This window comes from Myotis brandtii, unplaced genomic scaffold (assembly GCF_000412655.1).
Source record: "Myotis brandtii unplaced genomic scaffold, ASM41265v1 scaffold652, whole genome shotgun sequence".
NCBI classification, from domain to species: domain Eukaryota; kingdom Metazoa; phylum Chordata; class Mammalia; order Chiroptera; family Vespertilionidae; genus Myotis; species Myotis brandtii.
In genome coordinates, this window is record NW_005370529.1 from 1,422,842 (window position 1) to 1,429,043 (window position 6,202).

The 6,202-nt window shown below is 45.4% G+C and overlaps 1 protein-coding gene across 2 annotated transcripts in view; it reads left to right on the forward strand.

Annotated features, from left to right (window-relative positions):
- Positions 1–1,769: 1,769 nt before the first annotated feature.
- IL1RAP (interleukin 1 receptor accessory protein) overlaps positions 1,770–6,202 on the forward strand; it is a 135,633-nt gene continuing 131,200 nt past the window's right edge. The window contains exon 1 of one of the 2 annotated variants that reach the window (XM_014528794.1): positions 1,770–1,854. The gene's annotated coding sequence lies outside the window, so the exon portion shown is untranslated. The remainder of the gene's footprint in view (positions 1,855–6,202) is intronic. The other variant, XM_014528793.1, reaches the window with a different exon arrangement.

A 6,202-nucleotide genomic window follows, 5' to 3' on the forward strand; every position in this document is an offset into this window, starting at 1 on the left:
TGTAGACTTGTGGCCTTGGGCAAAATACAACTTCTCTATATCTCATCTATAAATTGAAGATAATAATAGTACCTTATTGATTATTGAAAGAATTCAATGAGCTAATATATGCAGAGTGCCCATACCATTGTAAGCACATATTATATAACTCCTTGGTGTTTTATATAAGAAAAAAAATCAATGCCCTGAATACATTTAATGAATGAATAATAAATCAAAGAACAGTTTTATTTTTGCTTTACAAAGGTAACTTTTAAAATTCTTTTGGATATTTTGTTTTGGGTTCAGTAACAATGTTGTGACAAATATTATGTACAAGGTATCCAGAGAGAAATACTTTATTGGGATTGATTTTCATAAGTGATATAAATAAAAGAAATAACACATATTTCTACAGCTTTGATTATACTGTGATTTGCCCTGGGGAGTTAAGCTCCCTGATGCCAGGGTCAGTGTCTGACTTCTGCATGGCTATCCATCATCAGCAGGTACATAGAGACTGCCACCTGCTACTTCCCAGATGCTTTTTTCCCCCTTTCATGTTTTTTTTCTCCTTCTCCTTAATTACTTTCTCTGGATCTATTTTTTTGATACATAAATTAATAAGGTTCAATTAGGTAACTCTAAGAGCAAAAGAAAAATCAAGGAGGTGGTGGTGGGCAAGGCATGTGTAAAGAGAAAAGTCATCTTGGTAGATTGCCTTTGTTAGGGATTTCAGAAATGAGGACTCGTGGGCCTTGACAGACAGGACTACCACCAGGAAGCAACCACAGGTTCTTGAATAAAGGAGTTGACTTAATGAAAGCCATTATAAAGCTTCTCAGGACGATCATACAGACTACCATCTCTAGAGTGGGAGAGGGCGCCTGAGGGCTCTTGTAGAAACCTGGACAAATGAGAATGAATAAAAGGGAAATAATCCTTTTGAGATCAATTCCTTCCACCACAATTATTTTGTTCATCATTCATTCAGTCAGTATACGAACAAAATAATTGTGGTGGAAGGAATTATCTCAAAAGATTATATATATATTTACCGAGTGCCTTCTTTGCGCCAGGCACTGTGCTAGGCACTGGGTAAAAATCAGTGGAAAATACAGGATTCAGTCCTGATGTCCTGACCAGTTGTTTGTTCCCAGGACTGTCACTGTAGCAGAGTAAGTGCTCAGGACCACCCGGATTGACTCTGTTACTTCCTGTGGAGCTCTGTGCTTGCCCCATGGTAGGCGCTCAAATTCTGTAGCCTATATCGATCCACAGCCTTGGTGCAGCATAACTAAATGCACAGAGCGGGGAAGAAAAGGCCGGGTGGCATCTCTCTTACCTGTGAGACCACAATCTCGCAGTGAGCGCGTGTGTGCATCTAAGTGTAGGATGGGGGCATATCTTCCCAGAGCGCCTGGCACAGTACCAAGCTGCAGGACCAACCTTCTCCTTTCCTTGCACGCTCAAGCCAGCCCAGGCGGTGGCAGGGAGCCAGAGGGAACGAGGCCGAGCTCAGCCTCGCTTCCGCCCGCAGACCCGCCCCGCGCGGCTCCTCCTCGCCGCTGGCGGGGCCGCCCTCGCTGACGCCCCGCGGCCGCAGCTCCGGGAAGCCCAGAGCGCGGGTGTCTGGCGAACCCAGGCGGCGGGTGGAGCTAGAGCCGCTGGCAGCGGCCAATCGTGCCGCGGCGAGGGAGGAGCCCCAAAGGGGGAAAAAAGAAAGTGCGGCGGAAAGTAAGAGGCTCATTGGGGGACGACTGTCCGGATCAGGGTCCCTAGGGCTTTGGCCAGACGCACGGAAAGAAGCGGCGCTGGGCGACTCTGCATCCATCCTCGCCGCTTTCGCTGCGCCCACTGCGTCTGCCAAGAAAGGTGAGTCTGGCGCTGTCCATGAGGGCTCGGAGGAATCACCCAGCCACCTCATCTCCGGGGAGAAGGATTCTCACAAACCGTCTCGTTCAACCCTCTTTCCCCCCCCCAGAGGGCAAACTGAGGCACAGAGCAAGGCAGCAGCTGGAATACATCTTACAGCTAGTTAGTGCTGTGGTCAGGACTCCAACCCAACTGTCCAGAGCCCCATCTTTGCTTTGTAGGGATTTAAGTCACGCAGTTGTGGGGTTCCGCACCCCACTTCCAGCCCTTTACGGCATCCTCCCTGGTATACCCCGCCTCGGTTTGTCCGGTTCCTCCGGAGCGCTGCTGCTGTGAGCAGTTAGGATAGAAAACAGCTGTGTGTCCTAGCCTCCCTCACATCGCTCCCAGCCTGGAGCTGTGACAGCCAGTTGAAAGGCTCCTTGCAGCTTCTCTCCCTCCTCCCCTGACCTGCTTTCTCAGAAAGATGCCCCTTCCGAGGGTATCTGTCGGTGAAGAGGTGAGGACGCCCGGGCGCCGGTAACTTCCGATGGTCCTCATTTTTCTCTCCAGCCCTGGGAGGAAGCTGAGCTGGGGGTTCTTTGGGGGATAGGATGCCCCTCGATGAAGAACAGCTGGCTTTAAGGAGCCATAGCCCCTCTCACTTCTGCGTACTGGGAGGGAGCAAGGAAGCTGAGCTCAAGAGAAACATCGCACACATAAAAGCAAACTTCTGCCATTTAAGAGCCAGTCCCCAACCTTGGTTGTGAAATTGTGAACCACAGCGCCTCTCAAAGCATTTGCCGCTGTGCTCCACAGATCCTCCGGTTAGAAGCCCCGGAGGAGGACAGTTGCCTCGTTTTGATTCCAGCTCTGCCTCGCATTAGCTGTGTGAACTTGGGCAAGTTATTCAATCTTTCTGACACCGAAGTGTGGGGTTTTGTTTTGTTTTTTTTGTTTGTTTGTTTGTTTTTGTTTTTTCCCCAGCCACAAGATGGAGATTATAATTGTCACGATGAGCCCTTAGGGTAGTTAGGAAGATGGCATGGGATCATTCAAAGAACATGTTTAGCTCAGTGCCTGGCCAGGGCACCTGGCCAGGTTGAGATTGATAGCAGCTGTGGTAAATATTGTTAGATGGTAACACTGGAGACGGTGGGTTTTCAGAGAGGTGATTTCATACTACCTTAGAGTGACTTTTTAAAAAAATCTGGAATGTTGTGTTTTTTTCTTCTTTGGAGTTTGAATGGTGAGTGCTCTCTGAACGCTCTCTACGTGTTCCTTCAATCGTGAATGCTTGACTTGGAATATACTGGTAAATGTTTTCAGTCATGCCCGTCTCTACTAGTTTTCAGGCCGACCCTCGGGTTGGTGAAGCTCTGATCTGGGGGATTCTTTATTGGCAAAAAGAGTCTTGAATTTGGTGAGAGATAGGAAGGCAAGAGAAGTTGAAAGTTCCTTCATGTGACAGACTCATGTAAGCCTTTTATTCCTGTTAAGTCAAACAAGCAACTTTATATTGTTTGTTAGTCTAGGAAAACAGCAACAAAATTACCATGTATGTCTTTTGGATTATTTAGTGATGCTGCTAAATTCCAGACACAGGCTCACCTTATTTACACACACCCAGACATGCCTTCACTAGTCTTCTTTTTTAAATTTATTATTATATTTTAAAATGAAATAGTGTTCCACCTATATCCCTACCTGCTGGTGACAATTGATTTTATACTGACTGACTTCATACAGTGATTGACTTCTCTCTCGGCTATGCCATAAGTACCTGAATTGAGCATCCAGCGTTTATAGTTGGCTGCTTCACAGTCCCTTGCATTTGCATGTGGCATTGATGAGTGCATGGGAGGGGGTGCGATCCATATTGAGGGAAGGCAAGAGCTTGGCGGTGCCCCTTTATAGGTACCTCCTGCACCAAGCATTGGCAGAGGTGGGATCGCTCGCTTCCGGCAGCCTGTTCCGTGTGCATGCATTGTGATGAGCTGGCCAGGATACATCTGAACGCGTGCCTGAGAGACCAGGGACTTGTGGGGGAAAGGAAAATATTCAAAGTAAGGTCAGAACAAGGGGATGGAAGGCAGACTGGAAGCTAATTCCTTTTGGTTCCGGTTCTTTAAAATAAAGATACCCAGTTATACCTTTCTTTCTTATCCATGTTATTTGTTACCTAAATCATACATATATCTAACATTTTCACAATGTGCTCCCTATATATTATCTTCCTTGTTACTTGCAATAGCCCTGAGAGAAGGAAGGACATGGCAGGAATATTAATAGTGGAAGGAGCTCAGGTTTTGTGGTCATATCAAATTTCAGTTCTAATTTCTATGCAGGTAGGTAATACTGAGCAATTTATTTCACCATTTAGAGTGTCTGCTTTATCCAGTCCCAAAATGGGAGGAGGAAATAAGCTGACCCCCAAAAGGATTTGTGTAAGGATTGAATTAAGTGGGATGATGTAAATAAAGTACATGTGGTGAGTAGGTGCTCATTAAATGATGTCCCTTCTTCACTGGTCTCAATTTGTTGAGACAGAAACTGAAATGAGATTCAGAGAAATGAGAGGTTGCCAAGGGTCACATGGTTATTAAGCTTTAGCGCGGAGAATATGGTTTACACATTTTGATTTCTAGTTAAAGGCTTTTCTGGTCACACCCTGTCGCCTCTTCAGTGAGATATTTAGTAATTTACTTCAGTTGGTAGGTGGACCTTATTTGGCTGGAGATTGCATGGTATCCTTTTTGTCTCAAAGAGGATATTTCCTTGCTAAGGGAACAATCCTTAAACATGCTCTGTTGAGTTTAGCAGGGCCAGCTCTCAAGAGAGGAAGTTTCAAAGCCACGATCTCTAAGGCAGCTTCCTACTCTCCTGTGTTGATGTAATGCACCTTCAATTCCTAGGAGGTACGGTACTATGAAGACATAAAGTTCAGAATTACGTCACGCTTTCCTTCCTGTTTTGAGTTGTTTCATCCCTATGTCTTCGTTGTGCTAATTCGAAGGGTGGTAAGAAGATTGAGGAACAGATGTCATGAGTGACGGTAGCACTCCTAGCTTTTTTCACTTCTTTCTCCAATTCTGTGGGTAAAGTTAGAATATCGAGAGCAGCAAGCAGAGGCAGCTTTTGCAGAAAACACCACTGCTTGCTGGTGGTGCTGATCACTGGTCTGGAGTTTCGGTCCTCTCCGTGGAAACGGATGGCTGCAGGCTTATGTAGGAAAATGAACAGATCCGTTTCCGTCCAGGCAATGGGGCCATTTATCCATTGAGACTCCCTACAGGCCATCGGGTTTCTCTGCTTTGCAGCAAGCAGACAAGCTTGCAAATGCATTCCTGTGAGAAATGCTTTGCTCCTCGCTTTTGGCATTTGGGAGCATGTTTGCTTTTGCTTAAAGGTAGGCAGTTAGCATCATCTTACCTGGCACAGTTAGAAAAGCAGAATGTGGCTGGCTGGAGGAAGCCAGCAGAGGATGCAGAAATTAAAACAAAACAAAACAAAACAAACACACACACACACACACACACACACACACATACACACACAAAACAAAAACAAAACACACACATTTTATATTCAACATAACATACAATTTCATTTGTTGCTCAACTTTCTGAGGCTTTTGCTGGTGACACAGATGTAGGATCTGGTGAGTCACTGTTGCCTTGCCCGTGAAATATTAAAGAGAGCCACCTACTGTGCTCTTTGCCCATTTTGGAAGTTGTTCTGTGGGAGAAATAAAAACCCCAAAGAACAGGAAGGCTACAGAACATTTGGTATCTGATATTTTGGGGGATTAATTTAGGTTAGCTACTGTTGCTAAGTTCTTTTTTTTCCTCCTTTTTTGAAAATGCGAATGCATGGTTTACACTGATGGGGTTGTTAGGAGACCATCTCCTAGCCCGGCTTTATTCTGACCAGCTCGAGCAGCTGGAGCAGGGTGGAGTCCTGGAGTCTGGCAGGTACCTGAGGCAAGTTATTGTATTGAGTTGAACCTCGGCTTCCTAGCTAGGAAACAGGAACACGGATGCCTACTTAGAAGCTTCAGTTCCTATGTCAGCACCTTATTCAAAGGAACTATTTAGTAAGCAGAACTGCTTTCTTCTGCCACCAACTCATTTAATGTATTAGTCTGTTAAATTGTGTTAATCAAAGTTTAATAGCTACCCTTTACTGAACTCTAGCATGGTTTGTACCAATGTTGTATATATGTCGTCTCATTCATTCTTTGCAATAATCCTATGTGTTTTCTGAGACAGCTCAAGGGCCAGTACCAATGCTGACACTCATCCATGCATTTCAGTTTAGAACTGGGAAAGATCTAAAATTGAAGACTTGGATGAGGACTGACTACCAC